Genomic DNA, 27,020 nt, shown 5'->3' with positions numbered 1-27,020 from the left:
TTGATATTATTATTATTATTATTATTATTAATATATTACTTCTCTCAGCTTGAGGCGGGGTACAACTTTTGAGTATTAGAAGTATTATACTGAGTATTAGTAGTATTACCTGGTCACAAACATGCTCACCCAATCTTTTAATGGACTTTTAGTGCATGGATCAGGGCAAGAAATACATAACCATCTATCTCAGGGCAGTGGGTCTTGTTTAACACAAAGCCATAGGGCTTTGTCACATTATACAAGTTATTTATTTATTTATTTAGTATCAAAAGCATTGCATAAATTAGTCTAAAACCAATAAAAATAGAAGGAGCGCAGGTGGCTAAATAGCTTTTGACCAAAAACGGGCAACAGCAACAGCACTGTATTGTCGAAGACTTTCATGGCTGGAATCACTGGGTTGTGTATGGCCATATTCTAGAGGCATTTTCTCCTGACGTTTTGCCTGCACAGAGAAGCCACTGAAATCCACAAGCATGTGGACAATTTCAACAGAAAGAAAGAAACCATGAAAATGAACAAAATCTGGCTACCAGTATTAAAAAAAACTCAAAAATTACAACAGCAAAACAACAGAGAGTAAACAATCAGGCACATCAAATCACTCTCAACAAAAGATTCCCCCCTAGGCACTTCCAAGCCATTAAATGCTAATCAAGGTGGTCAGTTGAAACATTCACACCTAGCCCCAGCAGACAAAGGTCCTTTGTCCCACCCTGGTCATTCCTCAGATATATAAACCCATTTTCCTACTTCCAACAGACCTCACTACCTCTAAGGATGCTTGCCATAGATGCAGGCGAAACGTCAGGAGAGAATGCCTCTAGAACATGGCCATATAGCCCGGAAAAACCTACAACAACCTAGCAACAGCACTGTCTGTAGCCTCGAACAATTCTTCTTCTGTACATGAGGCAGGGCATAGCGGACAAGCGTACAGATGCGGAGTTTTCTGTTCTGCTCCACAGTCACATAAGGTGTGGGATTCTTTTAGGCATTGCCATTTTGCCAGGTTGTCTTTTGATCGGCCCACTTCACTTCTGAGTCTGTTCAAAGTATTACACAAGTATAGCACCGTAATTCCATTTTAACTCCTGTGGCTTGTAGCCTGGTGAGGCAGTCAATCTAATTCTAATGTGGAAACATAGTGCTCTATTTGTGTAGGTGGGAGAAGGACCATAAACTAAAATAAGCTGTAATTTACCAAAAGGGAATGTGTTCGTACAGGGCAGACCTGAAGCACTATTTCAGAACAAAATGAGACAGCCTGAGGCACAAAGATTTCAAAATTATATCAAAATAATAGATTTTATGTCTGAACTCTTAACAGTCTCTGTATGCAAGGTCATTGCTCTGTTTTTACAACCTTAGATTTTCAACAGAAAAATCCCTCCATGGTCTGAGACACTCCAGAGAATAGCAAAGCATTAAACATCTGTGAGAGAATTGTGCAGAACAGACATCCAAGGAAATGAACTGCCAGATAAAACCCTTCCTAGAACCTAATTGCAAAGCTGGTGTCAACATCAGTAAAGAGCAGTCAACTCATTGCACTAATTGTGGGGTGAGATGAGACACAGAGAAGCACCCCTTGGAAATCTTACTCCAGGCATGAAGTGGAAGTCATATTTGCTTCATCCAACTAGGGAACAACAAAGAAAATAGCCAGTAAAACTAGGTATAACAGCATGTTTGAACAATTTATTGAAAATTGTATTCCTTTGCTCATCCTACTTGTTCATAATATGTCATTTCAAAATAATTGTTAAAAGGATTTGTACATGTTTCATTTTTAAAATGGGGAAAAAACAGCCATCACAGAGGTATGCACTGCTGGGTTGTGTGTGTGTGTGTTTTAACACAGCCTAGAAAGACGGAATTCGCCCTAGCGCTTCAACAGACTTAGCGTGGACTTAGCCCTCCAGAAGTCAAAATATACAAATATAATAAAAACTGACAAGGGCAGATAACTGAAAGGCAGACCATGCACTCTTCTAACTCCAATTTTTTTTTGTTTGCCAGTGTAAGATAGGCATCTAGTTCAGGGATAGAAAATATATGGCCTAATTTTGTGTAAGCCTCTCAGAGTTGAGAGAATGCCATCCCAATTCATTACACTCCAACAATTCACCTTCCCCAAAAGAAGGGTACTCTGTTGTTGTATCTTGCTAAGTGCCTTCAGATAAACTAACTTAAAGACTTTTGTAACTTTTTTTGCCATTTTTGGCATTAAGTTACTGCTTTATTCCGTTTTGGTTGCCATTTCCCAGCCTTACCATATCATTTTGCTTAGGATAATAATAATAATAATAATAATAATAATAATAATAATAATAATAATCTTTATTTATACAATCTCCCCAATGGGGACTCGGAGCGGTGTACATGGGGCCAAGCCCAGACAACATGTTACAGCAAAATAAAACCAAAACATAAACAACAAACAACACAATCAAAATTACATAGAAAAAAATATAGACACAGTAACAAAATAACATTTCAATAAACACAATGGTGCCCAGAAGTGTATAGAGCCATGATGGCAAACCTATGACACGTGTGTCAGCACTGACACGCATAGCCATTTTCGATGACACACAGCCACATGCGGCCGCATACAGAGAAGATGGGGCCGCATCCCAAGAAGGACATTTCATCCTCGGCTCCTACACCAGCATTTTTCTATAATGCCGAGATATATGGCATTATAGAAAAAGCAGGTAACTTAAATAATTAGTTTTTGGTTTATTAAATACAGTTATATATTACAATAATATATTTTTGTTGTTAAACTATAAATATCATGAAATTATGGGTTTTTCTCGAAGTGACACCCCACTCGAGTTATGCTCGGTTTTTTGGCGAGTATTGACACATCAAACTCAAAAGGTTGCCCATCATTGGTATAGAGTATGTCAGGGGTGGGTGCATCACAAACCTGTGTAGGAAACATTACCGCACTAGCGCTTTTATTTTTCTCTCTCTTGGTTCTTGTAGGTTTTTTCGGGCTATAGGGCCATGTTCTAGAGGCATTTCTCCTGACGTTTTGCCTGCATCTATGGCAAGCATCCTCAGAGGTAGTGAGGACCTCACTACCTCTGAGGATGCTTGCCATAGATGCAGGCGAAACATCAGGAGAAATGCCTCTAGAACATGGCCCTATAGCCCGAAAAAACCTACAAGAACCTAGTGATTCCAGCCATGAAAGCCTTCGACAATACATTTCTCTCTCTTTCTTAATGCTGCTTTAATGTGGACTTTGGCTTTTGCATCTGTTGCCACCTGGATTAATATTTTCCCCAAATCATCCACCAGGATCCCACAATTTATTTATTTTTTGGTAGTCACTGCCAGCTTAGGCCCCAAAGGTATGTCAAGATATGATGTTACACATCCCCACATCCTGATATAGAAAAGTATTTGCCATTTCAATACTTGGTCAAGCATTCAGGAAAAATAATTTGCTTGAACTCTTCACAATCCCTTTCTGTTTTTACCAAACTGAATATTTTGGTGTTGCCAGCAAATTTCTCAACTTGGCTACTCACCAAGAAAGTTTATTATGGCATTAATCCTCGAAACATAGACCCTTCAAAGACTTCATTCCTTACCTCCTTCTGCTGTGAAAATGCACTCCAAAAATGATTAAATCTAAATAATCTAAAGATAAATACTGTGAGGGCCCAGCTATATCTTTCCCTCAATGTGCCAGGAAGCAATATCGTATTTGTGCCCATTAGCTATTATTGTTCTGTTGTTTCCTGGAAAGTGTGAACGAAAGCTGGTGTCTTTTTAACTAGCACTGGCCCATGGACCACTGCTGGTCTAACCAGTTACCCACCCGTAACAGTCCTATCCTATGGACACTAAAGTATTACCTGACTAGCTTCTTCTCATCCAACTATAAACATCCTTTTCCTCCAAGCAAACTGGGCGGCAAAGGTTCTGTGTTCCCTGCGTAGCTGGGATGTTGCAGTGAGAGAACACCCATGTCGTCACACCAGCTCCTGCTACAAGGTTTGGGCATGTTCCTTTCCCCCATATTCAAATACCTCACTGATGCTGAAAGCGTCATGGATAGGGATGGGCCAGAACAATGGTTCTGTTGCTGAAGAAAAGCTCTGTTCAACCTGCTACGACAACAGCAACGATATACTTGACACCATGCTGCCAAAAAAGCCCCAGGAAGCTGCCTGATGCCAGGACAGACACACTGCCCTTTTAGCCCAGCATTTCCTGCTCTGACTGGCAATGTGTCGGCAGAGAGGCATTTCCTGTCACCTGATCCTTAATCAGGGATGACAGGCAGAGCCTGGAACCTTCTGCGGGTGAAGCATGTGCTCGAACAAGGCGTTGCGTTCCTTCTCTAGTCTGAACGCCTGAAGGCATTGAAGAGACAGCTGCCAATTTATTAAAGAAAATGGTGGTGCCTTCAGGAATATTTCATTGCTTTCTCCAACCGTACAAAATTACGTCCCATATTCAGAGGATGGCTTCATTTGCCAGTGAAACCCTCTTTTCATTTTCCCTAAGCAAGTACAGGTTGAGCATCCCTTCTCTGATATATTCCACGTGAGCGGCTGAGACTGTGACACCTTCATTTTCTAATGGTTCAACGAATGCAAACTTTGCTTCATACATCTATATAAATAAAAATGTAATGTTCGTTTGTGGAATTAACAGAACTCAAAAACCACTGGGGGAATTGACACCAAATTTGGACAGCACACACCTAACAATTCAATGTATGTCCTTCACTCAAAAAAATGAGTTTGTCATTTGGGAGTTGTAGTTGCTGGGATTTATAGTTAACCTACAATCAAAGAGCATTTTGAACTCCACCAATGATGGAATTGAACCAATCTTGGCAGATAGGACTCCCATGACCAACAGAAAACACTGGAAGGGTTTGGTGGGCATTGACCTTGAGTTTTGGAGTTGTAGTTCACCTCCATCCTGAGAGCACTGTGTCTCAAACAATGATGGATCTGGACCAAATTTGGCACAAATATTCCATATGCCCAAATAGGAACACTGCTGGAGTTTGGGGAAAACAGACCTTGACATTTTGGAGTTGTTGTTACTGGGATTTATAATTCACCTACAATCAAAGAGCATGCTGAACCCCACAAACTATAGAATTGGGGCAAACTTTCCACACAGAACCCACACGACCAACAAAAAAATACTTAAAGCCATCCAACTCCCTTCACGAGGGCAAGAAAACGTAATCAAAGCCCTCCTGACAAAGAGCCATCCAGACACAGATGATGTTGTTGTTCATTCATTCAGTCGTCTCCGACTCTTCGTGACCTCATGGACCAGCCCATGCCAGAGCTCCCTGTCGGCTGTCACCACCCCCAGCTCCTTCAAGGTCAGTCCAGTCACTTCAAGGATGCCCTCCATCCATCTTGCCCTTGGTTGGCCCCTCTTCCTTTTACCTTCTACTTTCCCCAGCATAATAGTCTTCTCTAGGCTTTGCTGTCTCCTCATGATGTGGCCAAAGTACTTCAACTTTGTCTCTAGTCTCCTTCCCTCCAGTGAGCAGTCGGGCTTTATTTCCTGGAGGATAGACTGGTTGGATCTACTCACAGTCCAAGGCACTCTCAGAACTTTCCTCCAACACCACAGTTCACAGATATAGATAGATATATATGATTCACACACACAGGTATAGTATCCTAGATTTGAAAGGGACTTCTAAAGAAGGACAACAATGTGTTACATGTTCCAGAGTAGGCAAACCAGACAATCTCCACATCAACACTGACAAAGAAACAACAAGAAATACTGTTTATGCACAAGCATAAAGAAATTACATATATCAGAAACCAACACTTTCTCATTACTTTATTTCCCAGATCATCAGACTGGGCCACAGCAACGCATGGCAGGGGACAGCTAGTATAATGTATAAAATATCAATCAGGCTATACATACAAGGTATGTATGAAACACAAATGAATTTCATGTCTAAAGTTGGGTCCCCTCTCCAAGATAGCTAAGTATGCATGTATATATAAACACACAGGTATCCCGAAACATTAAAAAAAAATCAAAATACAAAAACCCTCTGCTCTCCAGCATTTGAGGTAGGACATATTCAACTGTTTCCTAGTCAACTCTGACTCATGGTGACTTATCCTAGTATTTGCTTGGCAAGATTTATTGAGAAAGGTTTTGTCATTGAAATCTGCCCTAGTCTACCTGGTCTGCATTGAGAAATCTGTGCATGCCTTCCATCACATGCTTGGCTTTAAATACATAAAACAGATGCTAAATGCAAGCCCCAGCAGTATCTCCTTATGTTCTCTCCTCTACGTTAACTGAGCATTTAATTTTCACTTTCTCTATTATGCTTTTAACCTGTAATTGGATTCTGTTCAGGGTACATTAAGTCATACTTTGCTACTGTCTCGGTACAGCTATCCAATTCCATATTAATTACCATCGTTCACCTTCATCTTCATTGGGGGTTGTGCAATAAGCCAGTATTAATCCAACTTCTGCAAACCTCTAAAGATTAAGCAAACAGTTGCCTTTGTAACACAATGCAGTCATTCCCTCCACTTAAACCAGTTCTTTCCCTCCTACATTTTAAGGGAACACAAATCTGCAATCCATTTACAGACTGAAATTCAATGGGGGGGGGGGGGGCTTGTTGCATCTTGTTGTCAACTGACACTTAGGGACACTCACTTCACAAATGCAATGGCCAGAGAAAACCCTTGTTGTGAGGAATCACATCTTTCTTGAGAACTGCCTATGTACAAGGTTCAAAAACCATGCAAGATCTGAACACATTTATGTATGTATGTATGTATGTATGTATTTATTTAGAACTTTTGTATCCCGTTCTTCTCTACCTCCGTGGAGGGACTCAGACTGTATGTATTTATTCTATAGCCCACTTTTATGTATACACTGCCACATCCCAAAGGGCTTTTTTCTTCTCTCTACCAAAGTTAATGGAAGGAAATTTGTAAACATTACTTTTGCAAAGTATCAGATAACATGGACATCCACAACTGAGCTCCTTTTGAATGGCAAAAGCAAGTGTATTGTTGATGTTGTGTGCCTTCCAGTAGTTTCTATCTTGTGGCAACCCTATGATGAACCATATCATGGGATTTTCGTGGCAAGATTCATTGAAAGAAAATCTGACATGTCTTTCCTATAAGGATAAAGAATGTGTGACTTACCCAAGTTCACACAGTGTACAACATTCAAGCCATTATGCCATGTTGACTCATTGCCGAACCTGTCAGACTACACAGAGAAGCCATTGAAATCCACAAGCATGTGGACAATTTCAACAGAAAGGAGGAAACCATGAAAATGAACAAAATCTGGCTACCAATATTTAAAAACTCTAAAATTACAACAGCAAAACAACAGAGAGTAAACCATCAGGCACATCTAATCACCTCTCAACAAAAGATTCCCCCAGGCACTGCCAAGCCATTGAATGCTAATCAAGGTGGTCAGTTGAAACATTCACACCTAGCTCCAGCAGACAAGAGTCCTTTGCCCCACCCTGGTCATTCCACAGATATATAAACCCATTTTCCTACTTCCAACAGACCTCACTGCCTCTGAGGATGCTTGCCATAGATGCAGGCGAAACATCAGGAGAAAATGCCTCTAGAACATGGCCATATAGCCCGGAAAAACCTACAATAACCCACTATTGCCTATACTTTCCTTATTTATGATAACCAGCTCCTCTTTCTGAGTGCCAAGAACTATCCCAAATTTCCCCAACATTACCAAGCCTGTCTTTGCAAATAGCACTATCCTATTTAAGCCCATTATTCCTCAAGAAAATGATTCCTTGCAGACAAACTCACTCTCCCTATTGTAGCTATGTTTAAAATGGAACTGCAACATTAATTTAAGATATCATCCAAAATGCCATAATTCACCTGATTTAAAGCACCTGGCAGAGAATCCAATCATTTGGCTACAGAGAAAGCTTTGCAATGGCCAATAATATTGTCCCAGTGCCAATAATGTCTCTACTACTAATTGGCAATATGCCGAGACAAGGAATGGAAAGCTTTCATCAATGGAAAGAGACATAAGGCTGAAAGAAATGACTCTGGGTGAGAAGTGGCATCCCAAGGGAAAACTTATATTCAAAAGCAAGTGTCATTTTGCCCTGAAATTAGATGCAATGAGCCCTCCTACAGTCTGCTTGCACTACCCTAATAATGAAGAAATGCCTCAAGAAGAACTTGGCACTGCCTTGCATCCTGTGCAAGGTCACCCATAACAAAGTCAATTTTCTCATCCATTCAAATATTTTTGAGATCATTAACAGGCAGGTTTGCCATTTATACATATAAAAAAGGCTAACACTGAAGCCTTAAATAGTTATGACATCCTCTTATATATCAATTGCTGGCTCTCTTGCACAGAGTACTGTGAAAACTGCTTTTGAGAACGCAAATTATTTCTCTCTCTCACGTTCACACATTATGCATTCACATATATATGGAGTGAACCAAGAGGTCAGGAATCAACCCCAAAAGCCCAGCACATACAGAGATGTGTATTATGTAGGCATTCGAGGTAAGCTCAATTGTTAATGCAGTTTGTATTGCAACAACTAGCTAGCAAAGAAACTGGCACAGATAACTAAGTTCAGTGGTACTCATTCCAAAAATGTACCCAATACTACAATCATATCATGCACTTTCTGTTATTTAGCAATTGTAGCTAGAAATAATAATAATAATAATAATAATAATAATAATACTTTATTTGTACCCCGCCTCCATCTCCCCCAAGGGGACTCGGGTCGGCTTACATGAGGCCACATCCATCAGTACAGTAAACACAATATAACACAAAAGCATAACAGAAAATAAAAAATAAAATACATAAGATGTAAAATTAATATAATAAGCGACACAGCAATACAAAATCAAACATTAAAACACAAATGATTACAATGGGCAGGGCCAAATTCAAAGATAAAATTTTAAAACACTGGGAGATAGGACACTGTAAAATATCAGGGAGGGGATCCGGGGTGAAGTAGGATTTAATTGCACGAACCATAAAATAAAGTGCTACTGAGGTCATTTTATGCAAAATTTGGTCAGGGAGCATCTTACATTCAATCATTGAAGGCACATTGGAATAACCAAGTTTTCAGAAAAGGTATATAGGGCACTACCTGAAGATTCACTACCTAGAATCATAGAGACAGAAGAGCATTTAGGTAAACTACTCCACATATTCAAGGATAGCCATAATGCCCATGCAGCAAAATATAGAATCCACAAAACAACAATATCTTTCAAGGTAAACTAAAAAGCACAAAAGTACCTTGTGCAAGATTTCAAAACTCCACTGATTTGTTGATCAGGCAGAAAATGTTTTAAACCCCTCAATCCAAGAAGCAAACATTGATTTTGTCAATCTATATAAGGGTCATAATTTTACTATCCGCTGTATATATAGTGAGACTTAAGGATCCATAGATTTTGGTATCCATTGGGGGGGGGGGGCTGCCGATCCAATTCCGAGCACAATTCAAAGTGCTGGTTTTGACCTACAAAACCCTATACGGTTCCGGCCCAGTGTATCTGTCCGAACGGATCTCCCTCTACATCCTACCTCGAAGTTTAAGATCTTCTGGGGAGGCCCTGCTCTCGACCCCGCCAGTGGCACAAGTGAGACTGGCGGGGACGAGGAGACTGGCGGGGACGAGGAGCAGACTGACTGGAGGCCACCACCTACTCAGTGGTGGCCCCCCACCTGTGGAACTCACTCCCCGGGGAGATCAGATCGACGACTTCCCTTCTAGCGTTTAGGAAAAAACTAAAGACCTGGATGTGGGACCAAGCTTTTGGCCATGCTGACAACTGATTAAAGGACCTATCGATAGACAAGGACAATGGAATGGAATGGATATATGGACTCTGATATATGGACTCTGACATGAGATAGTTTTTATGATTTTAATAGGTATTGATGTTTCATTTTAATTGTTGAACTGTTATATTTTGTATTGTTTGTTGTGTGATTTGGGCATCTAATTGTGCCTCCTTTGTAAGCCGCCCTGAGTCCCCCCCGGGGTGAGAAGGGCGGGGTATAAGTAGATGAAATAAATAAATAATAATAAATAATATGAAGGGCCCACTCTACATACCTAAAGTATCCCTGAAAAATGCTTATCCAGCCCCTCTAAAGTCTTTGAAAGGAGATCCCATCAACCTACAAAGTACACAATGGCTTCAAACTACAAGAAAGGAGATTCCATCTGAACGTTAGGAAGAACTTCCTGACTGTGAAAGCTGTTTAGCAGTGGAACTCTCTGCCCCGGAGTGTGGTGGAGGCTTCTTCTTTGGAAGCTTTTAAATAGAGGCTGGATGGCCATCTGTCAGGGGTGCTTTGAATGCAATATTCTTGCTTCTTGGCAGAATGGGGTTGGACTAGATGGCCCATGAGGTCTCTTCCAACTCTAGGATTCCATGATTCTACATACATTGTGAAACAGCTCTTACCATCAGGATTCAAACTAATGTATAGCATGATTTTTTTGTTTATTATTTATTTATTGCATCTGTATGTTGCCTTTCTCCTCATTGTAACTGGAGTCCATTGGTTCATAACTTTGTCTCTGAAGTTCTATATGACATCAAATATTTAATAATGGTTTATCATCTCATCTCACTAGTATTCCAGGTGAAGTCTAAAAATGGTTTATGGTTAATAGGTTCTATTATTTCCTTCAATCAAGACACCATGCTCCTACTTAAAAAACATATCATAAGATACACATTTTACAGAAAAGATAAGGATATCCACAGGGAATAAGGAATGATTTTAACTGTTCTCCCCTGGGAGCAAGTTCAATTGCAACTACCCAGGCTTAATTCTGAGTTAATGAAAAGATTGTGCTGAACATCGCTTCTCTCACACATTGCTGGCTGAATATCTATTCTCGGTGTGAGAACAGGCAATGTGACACCACCATTCCTCGAATCCCTTTCAGGATGTGATGCTGGGGTGAGTGCATTACTAATTTAAATCCTGAACATACAAAAAAAGCAAAAGTGCATGTTAAGGCTCCCTCCTAAGAATATCTCTAAGGATAACCCAGAGTTTCTGGAAACTAGGCATGCCGTGTCTTCCATCAAGCGCAAAAAGGCCAAAAAAGGAGGGGACAGGAAGACATCTTCTCTTAATATAGATTTCTTTTCAGATCAGTTACTTTATTATTGGATCAGGCAGTAACAGAAGACAACCTTGTTAACAGTGGCGCACTCCATATTCACAGCACTATTTTCTGAAAAACAAAAACCTATGATGAGCAAACCAGCACCATTACAACAGGCAAGAAGGATGAGTCTAGATCTGTCAGCAGAAGTGCTTCTAGACAGTCCCTCATTTACAACTCATGACACTGCAACTTCGTTTTAACTAATCTTCACTGCTAATCAGTTGATCACCCCTGAAATATACTTTCTTGCCAGCCAAGTGTATGCATGTGCTCTTGTAACAATAAGAACCAACACATTTTCAATGACTTCTTTCTGCAATCCAAATTACTTTCACAACAGATGTGAGAAAGAATATGAGATTGATCAAATCTGGAGACAAATACAACTGGAAATTCGTAGCTTTATCGCAAGCGAGAGATGGAGTCCAATTTATACCTTTCAGGTAAACAATTTAAGACACAGCAATTCATATGACATTATAGTAACATTCTCTTAACCTATTTTGAATTAAGGAAAAGAAAATGCAGGAATAATAGGCAAAGTGTGAAGCAGAGTTCTTAAAATCTAATCCATTTGAACACTTGATTCTTCCCAAAAAGGATATGAGGCAGTTCCAGAAAACGCCATCCTTTGAATACTGCTTTAAATCGAAAGAGGTAGCTCAGGACTGACAGTATTCTTATGTATGTGACACTAAAATGGGCTCAAAGCCAACCTTAAAAACTCTGGCATAGACACTGAGAACTGGGAAGCCCTGGCCTGTGAGCGCTCCAGCTGGAGGTCAGCTGTGACCAGCAGTGCTGCAGAATTTGAAGAGGCACGAATGGAGGGCAAAAGAGAGAAATGTGCGAAAAGGAAGGCACATCAAGCCAACCCCGACCGAGACCGCCTTCCACCTGGAAACCAATGCCCTCACTGTGGGAGAAGATGCATATCAAGACTGGGCTCCAGAGTCACCTACGGCCCCACCAGCACACTGATCCTGGAAGACTATCCTACTCGGCCAGGTATAAATAAAGATGACTTGACCGTTTCCTCATCCCATAGAACAAGGCTAAGATGGGTTGATGTAGGTTTTTTCGGGCTATATGTCCATGTTCTAGAGGCATTCTCTCCTGACATTTTGCCTGCATCTATGGCAAGCATCCTCAGAGGTAATGAGGTGAAGGCTACGATGTAATTTAAAAGAAAAGGAATAGTTTTAATACTGAAAAAGCATGTTCTAATGAAGCAGAAACTTTTTGTGATCTCTCAGACCTGTATTATCACTGACTTCTGCTATGCTGAGCTACCATCATTGGTATGCTCCACTTAGAATTAACCTGATTGATCATTTTACATTCAAATAATGATATCAGAGCAAGGTCCTTGTCACATAAAATGATCAATCAAATTATCTCTACATTATGTAGCAGCTTAACCTAAAAGAACACAAAAGTATTTACTTAGAGTCACCACCCTATCATGTTTACATAGCTTAGATTCAGCTCTTTATCTGTCAAATTGCAGTATGTCTTCCTTTTTCACAAATAACTAGACTAAGGGAGGAGGCCCAGACTTCAGATGAGTCACCTCTTATGGCCACCTCCTGGTCATCTCTGCTCCCATGGTGACCAGTCACCAGGCTATCATTTTGCTCTCTCAATTGCAGGTATAGCTTCTGGGCAAAGAGGCTTACCCCAGAATCTGAGAAGGAATCCATGAAGAGTATATAAAAAGCTTTAACAAATGCCCTTGTTCTAAATTCCCTTTTAGGTTCACAGCCACTGGAAAATGGCTCTCCATCTGACAGGGCAAAGACTACTCTCAACAAATCAGTGAATATTTACTGTGGCATCTTAAAAAAACTAACAGGCTCATAGGCTTTGATGAACACATTCCACTTTGTGAGATGCATGAACAAATTATGCACACATGTTTGAGTTGGGTGGCTAGAGAACTTGAAACAGCAAGGCCAACGAGATTTGAAATGCAGACTTATTTTCACTATATATTTTTGCTAGAAACAGCATATTGTAAAATTTAAGAGAGGCCATTTTACTAACTACATAAAAGTCTAGCAAAAATACTTGATTTTAAAATGTATTAGGAAACTATTGTGATGATTTAAAATTTGTATTGTAAATTTTTTTGAAGCTGTCTTTGTTTCTACTCTGGAGAAATGCAGGATATATATTACGGTACATAAACATAAACAAATCATAAAATAGCTGTTGATATTTCAAGATTTACAGCAACACCTATATTAAATCTAGAAGGTAACCTTTGGAACTGCAGTGATGAAGGTCTCGATGAGACGTGATGGATTGTTATTTTGTTGTATTGTTGTTTTGATGTTAATTAATTATATTGCTGTTTTAATTGACTAATGATCTGCATTGTACTGCCGAATTGGTTGTTAACCGCTCTGAGTCGCCTGAGGGCTGAGAAGAGCGGTATACAAATGAAGGAAATAAATACATAAATAAATAAATAAATAAAAATATAAAAATTGAAATTTCAATCTATAAAAATAACTCCTGTACCTGTGTAAGCAAAAGTAAAAGTTAAAAAAAACTATTCTAAGTTTCCACAAAATGCTTTGTATGTCCATAATGGTTTAAGAGACTTTTAATTTCTTCAACAGACATATTGCAATTTTAAAAAGCCTCTGACAATGAAGGTCCTTTTTACAATAATTTTCCATGCCTATCTTGCCCCTCTTTTCTTTCATGTCCTCTGTCCAAATCAGCCATGGGAAATTAGTGAAAGAGTGGTGGAGAAATACAAAATTTCAGTGTCAGATTGCAGCAATCTGTCTGTAGTAAACAATGCAATGAAAGCTTGAGTTGGGAAAGAGCTGGATTTTACTCTACGTGACCCTCTGGAGCTGTGCGTTTCCATACAATAGGCAGCAAGACAAACAAGTAGGCCCCCTCCATAATCTCTTACTGGGAATATACAAACAGTAAAACAAAGAGAAAAAGGGGAAGTAGATAAACCTGTCTCACGAACTCCCTTCAGCACATTAAAGAAAGAATAGATCCAGAGAGCATAGGTCCCTAAACTGGAAATCATTAGAGCAGGAACTGGTGAACAATGGTCATATTGGGATGCATTTTGATAAAAGCCTTAAAGTGATCTCTGACGGTTAAAATATGTTTTATTTACTTAAGCAATATTTCTTGACTTGCCTGTTTTATTTTACGTATGCATATGATTAGTTTTGAACAAAACATTGGATGAGACTTGCTAAAGTGTTCTTCAGTTTTGTGGCCTTATGTTTATCCTTTTCACATTATTTCTACCTCTGGTTATTTATTGGTCTGGTCTGGAGAACAAGCCCTATGAGGAGCGGCTTAAGGAGCTGGGCATGTTTAGCCTGAAGAAGAGAAGGCTGAGAGGAGATATGATAGCCATGTATAAATATGTGAGAGGAAGCCACAGGGAGGAGGGAGCAAGCTTGTTTTCTGCTTCTCTGGAGACTAGGACGCAAGGGAACAATGGCTTCAAACTACAAGAGAGGAGATTCCATCTGAACATGAGGAAGAACTGTGAGAGCCGTTCAGAAATGGAACTCTCTGCCCCGGAGTGTGGTGGAAGCCACAGGGAGGAGGGAGCAAGCTTGTTTTCTGCTTCCTTGGAGACTAGGACGCGGAACACTGGCTTCAAACTACAAGAGAGGAGATTCCATCTGAACATTAGGAAGAACTTCCTGACTGTGAGAGCCGTTCAGCAGTGGAACTCTCTGCCCCGGAGTGTGGTGGAGGCTCCTTCTTTGGAAGCTTTTAAGCAGAGGCTAGATGGCCATCTGTCAGGGGTGATTTGAATGCAATATTCCTGCTTCTTGGCAGAATGGGGTTGGACTGGATGGTCCATGAGGTCTCTTCCAACTCTTTGATTCTATGATTCTATGATTCCTTCTCTGGAAGCTTTTAAACAGGGGCTGGATGGCCATCTGTCAGGGGTGATTTGAATGCAATGTTCCTGCTTCTTGGCAGAATGGGGTTGGACTGGATGGCCCATGAGGTCTCTTCCAACTCTTTGATTCTATGATTCTATTATTTATTTTGTATCAAAAGCATTGCATAAATTAGTATAAAACTGACAAAATAGAAGGTGTGCAGGCAGCTAAATATCCTTTCACCAAAAACGGGCAACAGCAACAGCATTGCAACTGCAACAGCATTGTCCATAGCCCCCAACAATTCCTTCTCTGTACATGAGGCAGGGCACAATGGTCAAGCATACAGATGCAGAGTTGTCTGTTCTGCTCCACAGTCACACAAGGTATGGAATTCTACCTCTGGTATCAAATTTTGTGTTGAAGAAGCAATGTCCAGTGTAACAGATCCCTCTGCAGGTTGGCCCCTCTGTCCTAACACTTGAACCTCTATCAATCACCTTTAGCTCTTTAGGATCCTTGATCTGGTACTCCAGCCTCAAGCTGACCATGTTCCTGGACCAGTGGCTGTGATGATCAGCAGGTTCAAGGCAGCAAAGCCTTGTTTTCTGGTTATTTATTAAATTAAGACATACAGAGAGAGATACAGAAAATGAAAACAGTCAAGATTTATTGTAAAAGCATATAAAACAAGCAGCTGGCTTTATGCTAGTCTGGACACTGTAAAACTTTGGTTTCAAACAAAGCAACCCTTCTCTTTGGCCTCCCTCCACATTTTCAGCTCTCCAAACCCCTATTTCTGGTCTCCTCTATCCTCCTCTTCCCTAAATGGCACCATGTTGCTCTTTAGCAGACAAGCCTCTGATCATAGAATCATAGAGTTGGAAGAGACCTCATGGGCCATCCAGTCCAACCCCATTCTGCCAAGAAGCAGGAATATTGCATTCAAAGCACCCCTGACAGATGGCCATCCAGCCTCTGTTTAAAAGCTTCCTAAGAAGGAGCCTCCACCACACTCTGGGGCAGAGAGTTCCACTGCTGAACAGCTCTCACAGTCAGGAAGTTCATCTGAAGTTCTCATGTTCAGATGGAATCTCCTTTGGAGTGACACCTTCTGCTGTCAAGAATTCAATGACTGCACGTTGCTTAAGTCGCATTGACTGACCATCTGCGCAGGGTTCCATACTTCACACTTTAACAACACAACCAGATTCCTTCCCTCATAGTAGTCCATGAACTGCAAGTCCCAGCTTTACTCAAGGTTGCAAAGTGCCTTGCTTCATTTCCAGGAACACATCAATTTCATCACCTGAGATATACTGGTATTTAACTACAGCTTCCACTTATTGCAATGTCTTCCTTTTGTCTACATTTGCAGAAGCTTGTTTTTCTCCATTCCTATAATAGGGAGGAAACATAATAAAAATATACTTCGCTTAACTACTATAATCTCATTTCGACTCCAATATATTCCACCTCATTTAATCAATACAGTATTTCTTAACTGTGCCATGGATTTAATGTTCAGAAAGTATTTTGTATCTCTATTTCCAACTTCTTCCTGCATACCCCCGAGTAACATCTATTGCCATTGTATCCTATTAAGCCGAATGTACCTGTTATGAAGAGATTTACTTATCCAATGCTCAACACATTTATATGAAGTGTGCTTCGCTGAAAAGTATCGCGATGTACTTTCAAATAAGATTTTTAATGCCCTGAGCTGTTCGGTAGCACATAAGTGCCTTTAAAAGTGTCATCCCGCAGATGAATAGTGACAGCATTTCTCCCCATTTGAAAATCTCACTATGCCATTTCTTTTAGAATCTGTCACAAGGTAGCAGACATTTGAAGTTAAAGAACATTCACAGCCTAAGATTACTATGTCACACCATCCCCATGCCAGCCCTAGGGAGAAAGCCAAAATATCCCGCATTCCTCTAGCTTTGCACAAAAGGCCACACTGTGACTGCCCTGAAAACAGTGCATATTGCTTAGTTTGCAAGAATCCATGCATAAGAACAGTGAAAACTCTATTTATCCGCCTGGCTGACTATATAAATCTGAACTGAAAAATTCTTCAGGCCATGGATTGACTTTTATGGTCTATGGAGTAAGGTCTCTTTCACGCTGCACAATTGGAGCACTTAGATATCACTTTAAATGCCATAATTGTGTCTTATGAAACCCTGGAGTTTGCTGTTTCCAGAGGCACTAAACTTGAGAACTGGAAATACGTCACAAAACTACAAATTCCAAGTGTCAACAAGATTCAACATGGCACAATGGACAAGCACACAGCAAAAAGTGGGCGCTAGAAACAACATCATACGAAAGCTGACTGGCACAACCTGGGGATCACAACCAGACACAGTGAAGACATCTGCCCTTGCGCTATGCTACTCTGCTGCTGAGTGTGCATGCCCAGTGTGGAACACATCTCACCACACTAAAACAGTAGATGTGGCTCTTCCTGACATGTCGCATTATCACAGGGTGTCTGCGCCCCACACCACTGGAGAAATTACACTGCTTAGCCGGTATTGCACCACCTGACATCTGCCGGGAAGTAGCAGCCAACAGTGAAAGGACCAAGGCAGAGACATCTCCAGCTCATCCCCTGTTTGGGTATCAGCCAGCACGTCGACGACTTAAATCTATAAATAGTTTTCTTAGATCTACAGAGACACTCACTGGAACACCCCAGCAAGCGAGAGTCCAAAAGTGGCAAGCCCAAACTCAGCACCTCAATCCATGGGTGATACCAGATGAGAGACTCCCCCCTGGGCACACAGAAGACTGGGCAACTTGGAGGGTGCTGAACAGACTGCGCTCTGGCACCACGAGATCCAGAGCCAATCTTAAGAAATGGGGATACAGGGTGGAATCCACGGCATGCGAGTGCGGAGAAGAACTGACCACCTGCTGCAATGCACCCTGAGCCCTGCCACATGCACAATGGAGGACCTTCTTGAGGCAACACCAGAGGCACTCCAAGTGGCCAGATACTGGTCAAAGGACATTTAACCAACTACCAAGTTTGCTAAACCTGTGTTTTCTTTTTGATCTGTGTGTTTGTTTTGTTCTGTTAGAAATGTAATACAATGGTATGGTTGCCGATGACACAATAAATAAATAAATAAATAAATAAACATGGCACTGAAAGCAGCTTCAAAATGCTGTCATTGTGAAGTATAAAAAGATGCAAGATTAAAGAGGCTTAATTTCAGACTTTATCACCTTCATTATACTCCAAAGTAACTACTACCTTTCTATTAAATATTACCACAGGTATACCTTTCCCAAACTAGCTGGGGGTGGTGGGAGTTCTCAGACAACACAGCATGGAGCTGCCACAGGCATTAATGGAATCAAGCAAACTCATATTCATCAGCTGACTGCTGGAAAACTGAACAGAGAACATTTTTTTAATGTTGTGCTGTATGAACAAGCACTTGGAAATCAATACAACAAATGACCTAATTGTGACTCAGTAGGAGGAATTTTTAAACTAACATTATTCAGCAGCTTCCTCACTGACTGAGTCCAGAGTTCCTACCAGCGGCCCAGCCCAAAAGTTAAACACAAACAGGCGCACAGGCTAATGCATTGAAGCAAGTCACAACACAAAATTCCTCCCTTTATTCAAATATATGGATTAGGAAACATGTACCTTTCTACACAGGCTAGAAAGGTACATGTTTTCTACTTCCCTTATGGGAAAAGCAATCATTCTATGAAGATCTTCCTTGTCACTATATCTATTATTACACACTATGGAAATTGCTATAGAGACTAGAGAATAGGAGTCTACATTTTGCAGAGGGATGGAAAATCTACAAACATTTGCCAGTCAAGCAGTACTCCCCATTCCCAGAGGAGCAGAAAACTAAAATCAGTACAAGCACGATCCCTGGCATATTTACTTGGAAATAAATCTCACTGACTTCACTGCTTGACTCCTAAGCATAGAAGGGAATGTGCTATCAGATCAGTTGACATGTGACAACCAAAGATACTAAAAGAAAGACCTCATTAAAGAATGAAGGGCAGCCACCCAACCCAAAACACAGCCTGTTCTGCTTCAGTTCACACACAAACACTTCATTATTGTTTTCAGAAAGCAGAAAAACCAAGCTTTCCCTCCTATAAATAAAGTGAACTGGGAGATTTATGACACGAGAGGCTCCAGATTAGATATGCATGACTTTCAAAGCATGAAAAAGCATTCCACATTCTGACAAGAGGTTTATATACTAGCTGTCCCCTGCCATGCGTTGCTGTGGCCCAGTCTGTGTATATGTGTTTTGTGTGTGTATATACGTGTGTGTGTATATATATGTGTGTGTGTGTGTGTTTATATATTTGTGTATGTGTATATATGTGGTTTTGCACATGTGTTGTAATGTATTTTTAATTTTTTGGCTTTTTAAGTCTCTCCCGCTGTAATTTTTGGTGTTTTTATGAGTGATGGTCACTTGTTGATCTGATAGGTGTATTTTGTCCAAATTTGGTGTCAATTTGATGTCTCTTCGATCATCTGGAGAGGCCCTGCTCACTCTCCCACCTGCATCGCAAGCGCATTTGGTGGGGACGAGAGAGGGCCTTTTCAGTGGTGGCCCCTTGACTCTGATACTCACTCCCTAAGGACATCAGGCATGCCCCAACTTTGGCAGTCTTTAGGAGGAGCTTGAAGACGTGGTTGTTCCAGTGTGCCTTCCCAGAATAATGATCCCATAGCACTTTGACCTCCAAAGCACTTTATATTGTTTTAGGTCTGCTTGTATGTTTCCACAAACGCCCCATCACTTTTTCGCCCATGTCCAGCATTATTTTTAATTTTAACTACATTTGGCCTACCCATAGATTTTAAAGTGTGTTGTCCTATTGATAATGCTTATGTTATTGTTTTATTGTTTTTAAATTGCTTGTATTGTTGTTGTTATTGCTTGTATTGTTGTATTTTGGGCTCGGCCTCATGTAAGCCACACCGAGTCCCCTGGGGAGATGGTAGCGAGGTATAAATAAAGTGCTGTTGTTATTATTATTATTATTAATTACTACAGTAGTTTTTGAGTTATGTTAATCCCACAATTAACATTACGTTTTTATTTATATAGATGACTGTTGAGTTTTTGGACCCCAAAGAAACACAGGCTCTATAGATCCTTTCCAAACAAAAGCAGTCAAAAGATACTGAGAAAAAGTTTCCATTCTTTCAAAAATACAAGATTATTTTTACTTTTGCTTTCTGATTTCATACGGTTATCTGTCAAGCTGAAACACTGCTCTGAGTTGGATATAAGAGTGACAAATACTTATTTTCTAGCAGGAGCCTGTTGTCCATCATCTGAAGGAAATTACCTCCCAATTCCTTGTAAGCACTCTTGCGCACCCAGTTGCACAACTGGCTTTATCAGCCCCAGTAGATATAATATACTGAATAAACCTGCAAGGCAGACCTTCATGATCACCCCCAACTATAGCAGATCTGCATTATCACTTTTCCGCCACATGTAGAAACTTTCTTAAGATCACCTTACCAAAGACTGTGGAATGACTTGCCAGAAGAGATCTGACAGATAAATAAGCCCTTGGAAATAAGATAAAATGTAAAACTTACCAGTATCTCTTCCTGTAGGTCTGACTAGTCATTTTAAAACTATGAATTCTAACTTTACATTTCACTAGAACTGGTGTTTTAATCTTTGTTCTATGTTGGCTAGTATAAGTATTGTTATGGTCTTTAGTTTTACCTCTGTATTTTAACTGTGTTGCATTCCCCCTCAAGGCAGACAACCCTACTCTTCACATTTAAACAGGTAAGTGTACTTAGAAAACCATTCACACCTCAAATTAAAACAGTGACACCTCTATGGTGTACAGCAGGCATGGGCAAATTTTGGCCCTTCAGGTGTTTTGGATTTCAACTCCCACCATTCCTAACAGCGGCTATTAGGAATTCTGGGGCACCAGGAGGGAGGGACAAAGTTGGACCATGCCTGGTGTATAGAGTCGTTTCCCACCTGAAACTGAGATAAGAGACAGAAAAGGGGAAATAGCAGGATGGCAGGTTAAGACACGAACCTGGAAGCTGCTTTTCCGCAGAGCTTGGCCTTCCTCACAGCCCCTGAATGCCTTTCACTCCCAGCAACCCAACCGAAGGTTCTGTTCTGCTTTCTGGAATAATGGTGTGTAGAGTTCTGGGCGAAGCAATCCAAGATATAGATACGGACAAGCTACAACATGTCCAAAGAAGGGCGACTAAAATGATCAAAGGTCTCGAGGCCAAGGCCTATGGGGAGTGGCTGAGGATGTGACCCTGGATAAGAGAAGGCTGAGGCCCCTTCTACACTATCCTTATATCCCAGGTTATCTGCTTTCAACTGGATTATAAGAGGGTCCTTCCAGAGAGGCCCTATATCCCAGGATCTTATCCCAGATTTTCTGCTTTAAACTGGATTATGTGAGTTCGCACTGACAGACAGCCTGGGATAAACAGAAAACCTGGGATCAGATCCTGGGATCTAGGGCCTGTCTGGGAGGGGCCCAAGTCTCCATTGCCATATAATCTGGGATTAGCAGATTTTTTTTCCGTGTCAAGTTGCTTCTGGTGCTTATATCCCCGGAAGATCCTGGGATATAAGGCCAGTGTAGAAAGGGCGTGAGAGGAGGGGACATGAGAACCAGGTTTAAACATTTGAAAAGATGTCCCATTGAAAGGAAGGCAAGGTTCCACTGCTCTGAAGACACAACGGAGTCATGAATTCAAACTGCAGGAAAAGAGACTACAACTGAGCATTAGGAAGAACTCACTGTTAGTAAAATATGCTTCCTTGGTCGTCTCCTTCACTGAAGGTTTTTAAGTAGAGGTTGGATGGTCATCTGTCAGGAGGGATTGGATTGTGTATTCCAGTATGGTCTCATCTACACTGCCATTAAAGTGAAGTCTGAATTATCTTATATGGTCAATGTAGGGGCTCAAATAATACAGTTCAACCCAACTGAACTATTTTATATAACTCTAAACCAGCCATGGGCCATCTTTGGCCTCCAAGTGTTCTGCAACTCCCAGTTTCTTCTGGGAATTGTGGGAGTTGAAGTCCAAGACACCTGGAGCAAGGAGGTTGAAGTTTGCTCATGCTTGATCTACACTGATTGTAGTAGTAGTGTAGATGGGGCCTATGTCAGAAACTGAGTGGCCTTTGGGATCTCTTTCAACTCTAGTATCTTAGGAAACGGAAGTATTATTGGCCATTATTATTAATTGTGATTTTTGTTGTTGTTTATTTAGTTATTTACTTCACTTGCATACTGCTTTTCTCACCCCAGGGGGGACTCAAAGCGGTTTCCAACATATTTATGCCAAAATTTAATGTCTCACATACATATGAAACCTAACATAAAACAACAATAACATATAACTATCAATTAGTTATCATGAAAACGTAACATTTGGAAATTAAAACTGGAGTTAAAAACATATTCATGTGAACATTAAAATCACATAATCAAAAAAAATAGTAGCTAGATAGCAAACTGGTAGACAGATAGATACATACTTAGATATAAACATACATATGGGGGTTGGTCTGGATGACCCTTGGGGTCCCCTCTAATTGTAGGATTCTATGATAGATAGATTGATAGATAGATAGATAGATAGATAGTAAATTGATAGAGATAGATTCATACATACATAGATCAAAACATACATATGAGGGCTGGTCTGGATGGCCCTTGGGGTCCCCTCTAATTGTAGGATTCTATTTTAGATAGATAGACAGACAGATAGCAAATTGATAGAGATATATACATAGATATTAATATGAATATGAGAGTTGGTCTGGATGGCCCTTGGAGTCCCCTCTAATTGTAGGATCCTATGATAGATTGATTGATTGATTGATAGATAGATAGCAAATTGATAGACAGAGATAGGCTGGTCTGGATGGCCCTTGGGGTCCCCTCTAATTGTAGGATTCTACTTTAGATAGATAGACAGACATAGCAAACTGATAGACAGAGATATATACATAGATATTAATATGAATATGAGAGTTGGTCTGGATGGCCCTTGAAGTCCCCTCTAATTGTAGGATTCTATGATAGATAGATAGATAGATAGATAGAAAATTGATAGACAGAGATAGGCTGGTCTGGATGGCCCTTGGGGTCCCCTCTAATTGTAGGATTCTACTTTAGATAGATAGACAGACAGGCATAGCAAACTGATAAGACAGAGATATATACATAGATATTAATATGAACATGGGGGTTGGTCTAGATGGCCCTTGGGGTCCCACCTAATGGTATTGAGTATTTGTGCCCCCACCACCACCACCAACCAATCACTGATATATATTTTCTGTTCGTCGTGGGAGTTCTGTGTGCCATATTTGGTTCAATTCCATCGTTGGTGGAGTACAGAATAGTCTTTGATTGTAGGTGAACTATACATCCCAGTAACTACAACTCGCATTTGTCAAGGTCTATTTTCCCCCAAGAGCACCTCAAGAGAGCCCCTGGGCAAAATCAACTATACTGCAAATGTTTACTTTGAGTAATGGGTTGAGCCGCCCCTGATTGTAGGTGAACTATAAATCCCAGCAGCTACAACTCCCAAATGACAAAATCAATTTTTTGAGTGAAGGACATACATTGGGTGGTTAGGTGTATTGTGTCCAAATTTGGTGTCAATTCACCCAGAGGTTTTTGAGTTCTGTTAATCCCACAAACGACCATTACATCTTTGATTGTAGGTGAACTATAAATCCCAGCAACTACTACTCCCAAATGGAAAAATCATATTTTTTTTAGTGAAAGACATACATTGGGTTGTCAGGTGTCTTGTGTCCAAATTTGGTGTCAATTCGCCCAGTGGTTTTTGTGTTATGTTAATCCCACAAACGAACGCTGTATTTGTATTTATATAGATTATGATTCCAGTTGTTGTTGTATTGATACCTCTTTGAAACTGGGATTAATGTGGGATTAGGGTCTTGAAATAAGTGGGGAGCCACCCCTTCAGTTCAGTTTCTAAATCCCGGGGGGCTCTTAATGAATCTTATTATTCCTATTGCATTCCTCTCCCAGGAGGCTCTGCGCATGCGCACACCGGCACGCCCCTCCCTGCCGCGGAGGGCCTTCAGGCCTCCAAAGCCTGGCTTCCCCGCTCCTGGCTCACCCGGCTGGCGGCGGCCCCGCTCTTCCGTCCCGGCGGCTCTTCCTTCTCCTCCGCTCCCGCCGCTCCTCCTTCTCCGCGTCCTCCGCCGGGCTACAGGCGGCTTTCCATGGCGACCGGCCGCTTCCCAACTCCAGACCCGCCTCGGCAGCGGGGCGACGCCATCTTGTCCGCCTCTCTCTCCCCTCCTCAGGCGAAGGCGGCGTCTTGCGTCATCACGCCGGACACGCCCCCCAAAGGCCCAAAGAGGCCCAGTCCACATGCTTACCAAGCACGACTTCCGGGTTCCCTTTTGCTTCCACTTAGAACCATAGAATTCTAGAGTTGGAAGAAACCTAGTCGACAATCCCTACCATGCAGGAAAAGCACAATCAAAGAATCATAGAATCAAAGAGACCTCATGGGCCATCCAGTCCAACCCCATTCTGCCAAGAAGCAGGAATATTGCATTCAAATCACCCCTGACAGATGGCCATCCAGCCTCTGTTTAAAAGCTTCCAAAGAAGGAGCCTCCACCACACTCCGGGGCAGAGAGTTCCACTGCTGAACAGCTCTCACAGTCAGTCCACTGCTGAACGCCTCTCACAGAGCCCCTGATAGATGGCCATCCAGCCATAATAGTAATAATATTGTAATATTATACATACAACTTATTTATTTATTTGTCGGGTCAGGGCAAACAGTCAATTATATTACATTTCTAACAGAAAGCAAACAAACAGACAAAATACAAAATTTGCAAATTTGGTAGTTAGTTAAATGTCCTTTTACCAGTATCTGGACACTTGGAGTGCTTCTGGTGTTGCTGCAAGAAGATCCTCCCTTGTGCATGTGGCAGGGCTCAGGGTGCATTGCAGCAGGTGGTCAGTGGTTTGCTCTTCTCCGCACTCGCATGTCGTGGATTCCACTTTGTGGCCCCATTTCTTAAGGTTGGCTCTGCATCTCGTGGTGCCAGAATGCAGTCTGTTCAGCGCCTTCCAAGAACACCTCAGCAAGCAAGAGTCCAAAAGTGGCAGGCTCAAACCCAGCACCTCAATCCATGGGTGATACCAGATGAGAGACTCCCCCCTGGGCACACAGAAGACTGGGCAACTTGGAAGGCGCTGAACAGGCTGCGCTCGGGCTTTCGTATATATTGTTTCTAGCACCCACTTTTTGCTTGATATTCAGGCAGTGCTTCTTGTAGGTAAGAGCACGGTCCAAAGTGACTCCCAGGTAATTGGGTGTGTTGCAATGCTCCAGTGGGTTCCCTTCCCAGGTAATCCTCAAAGCTCAGGATGCTTGTCTGTTCTTAAGGTGAAAGGCACATGCCTGTGTTTTAGATGGATTAGGGATCACTGGAGAAATTACACTGCTTAGCCGGTATTGCACCACCTGACATCCGCCAGGAAGTTGCAGCCAATAGTGAAAGGACCAAGGCAGAGACATCTCCAGCTCATCCCCTGTTTGGGTATCAGCCAGCATATCAACGACTTAAATCAAGAAATAGTTTTCTAAGATCTAGAGACACTCGCTGGAACACCTCAGCAAGCAAGAGTCCAAAAGTGGCAGGATCAAACCCAGAACCTCAACCAATGGCTGATACCAAATGAGAGACTCCCCCCTGGGCACACTGAAGACTGGGCGACTTGAAAGGCGCTGAACAGACTGCGCTCTGGCACCACGAGATGCAGAGCCAACCTTCAGAAATGGGGCCACAAAGTGGAGTCCACGACATGCGAGTGTGGAGAAGAGCAAACCATTAACCACCTGCTGCAATGCACCCTGAGCCCTGCCACATGCACAATGGAGGACCTTCTTGCGGCAACACCAGAGGCACTCCAGGTGGCCAGATACTGGTCAAAGGATATTTAATCAACTACCAAGATTGCAAAATCTGTGTTTTTTTAAATCTGTTTGTTAATTTGTTCTGTTAGAAATGTAATACAATGGTATGGTTGCTGATGACACGATAAATAAATAGTATATAGTATACTATTATGTTATACTCTATTTAATCTCACAGAGCTCAGGCATTGTTGTATCCCAGTGTCAATGTTGACTTCTGTGGAGACGTGGCTGCCAAGGGAGCGTAATTGGTCAACATTTTCTAATGTTACACCATTAAGCTGTATTTCTCGCATTGGAGAGGGATTGATTGGTGACTGCTGGAAGAGCACTTTGGTTTTCTCGATGTTTAATGAAAGGCCAAGCTTCTCATATGCTACTGTGAAGGTATTTAGGGTGGCTTGTAGGTTTTATTCTGAGTGCGCACAGACTACGTTCTCATCAGCATACTGGAGTTCTATAACAGACATTGTTGTGACCTTGGTTTTGGCTTTAAGTCTGCTGAGGTTAAATAGCTTGCTGAGGCGAGAGAGAGAGACTATTTCCTTTTTTTAAAAAACTCTTTGCTGCCTTACACTGATTCAGTTTCTTCTTTTATAATGGCTGGGACTTTCTGTGTGCTGTCAAACCTTTGTACTTTATTTCACAGGCAATTAGACACTCTTGTGTATAACAAAGTAACACAGTTTATTTATAACTTCTGGCTCTAACGCTTGTGGTTACATTTGTATTTTGTTGCAATCTTGAGGCTTACATTCAGTGTCATTTACTTGGTTAGCTTTTCTGAATAAACTATCAATGTTTCATATTCACAAACATGTTACTTGCTTTACACACTCTTGTCTGAATTATATTCTGAACTAAGGCAACACTAGCCTTCTTTATG

The 27,020-nt window shown here is 41.3% G+C and overlaps 1 protein-coding gene across 1 annotated transcript in view; it reads right to left on the bottom strand.

Moving 5' to 3' along the window:
- Nucleotides 1-24,519, bottom strand: part of UBAP1 (ubiquitin associated protein 1) — a 50,089-nt gene extending 25,570 nt beyond the window's left edge. Inside the window, exon 1 of the mRNA XM_060761172.2 lies at nucleotides 24,311-24,519. The gene's annotated coding sequence lies outside the window, so the exon portion shown is untranslated. The remainder of the gene's footprint in view (nucleotides 1-24,310) is intronic.
- Between the last annotated feature and the right edge of the window lie 2,501 nt (nucleotides 24,520-27,020).

The sequence above is a fragment of the Anolis sagrei genome, chromosome 2 (assembly GCF_037176765.1).
Source record: "Anolis sagrei isolate rAnoSag1 chromosome 2, rAnoSag1.mat, whole genome shotgun sequence".
NCBI lineage: Eukaryota > Metazoa > Chordata > Lepidosauria > Squamata > Dactyloidae > Anolis > Anolis sagrei.
Note: the sequence above shows the minus strand (reverse complement) of the source record. Positions and strands in the feature narration are given on the sequence as shown.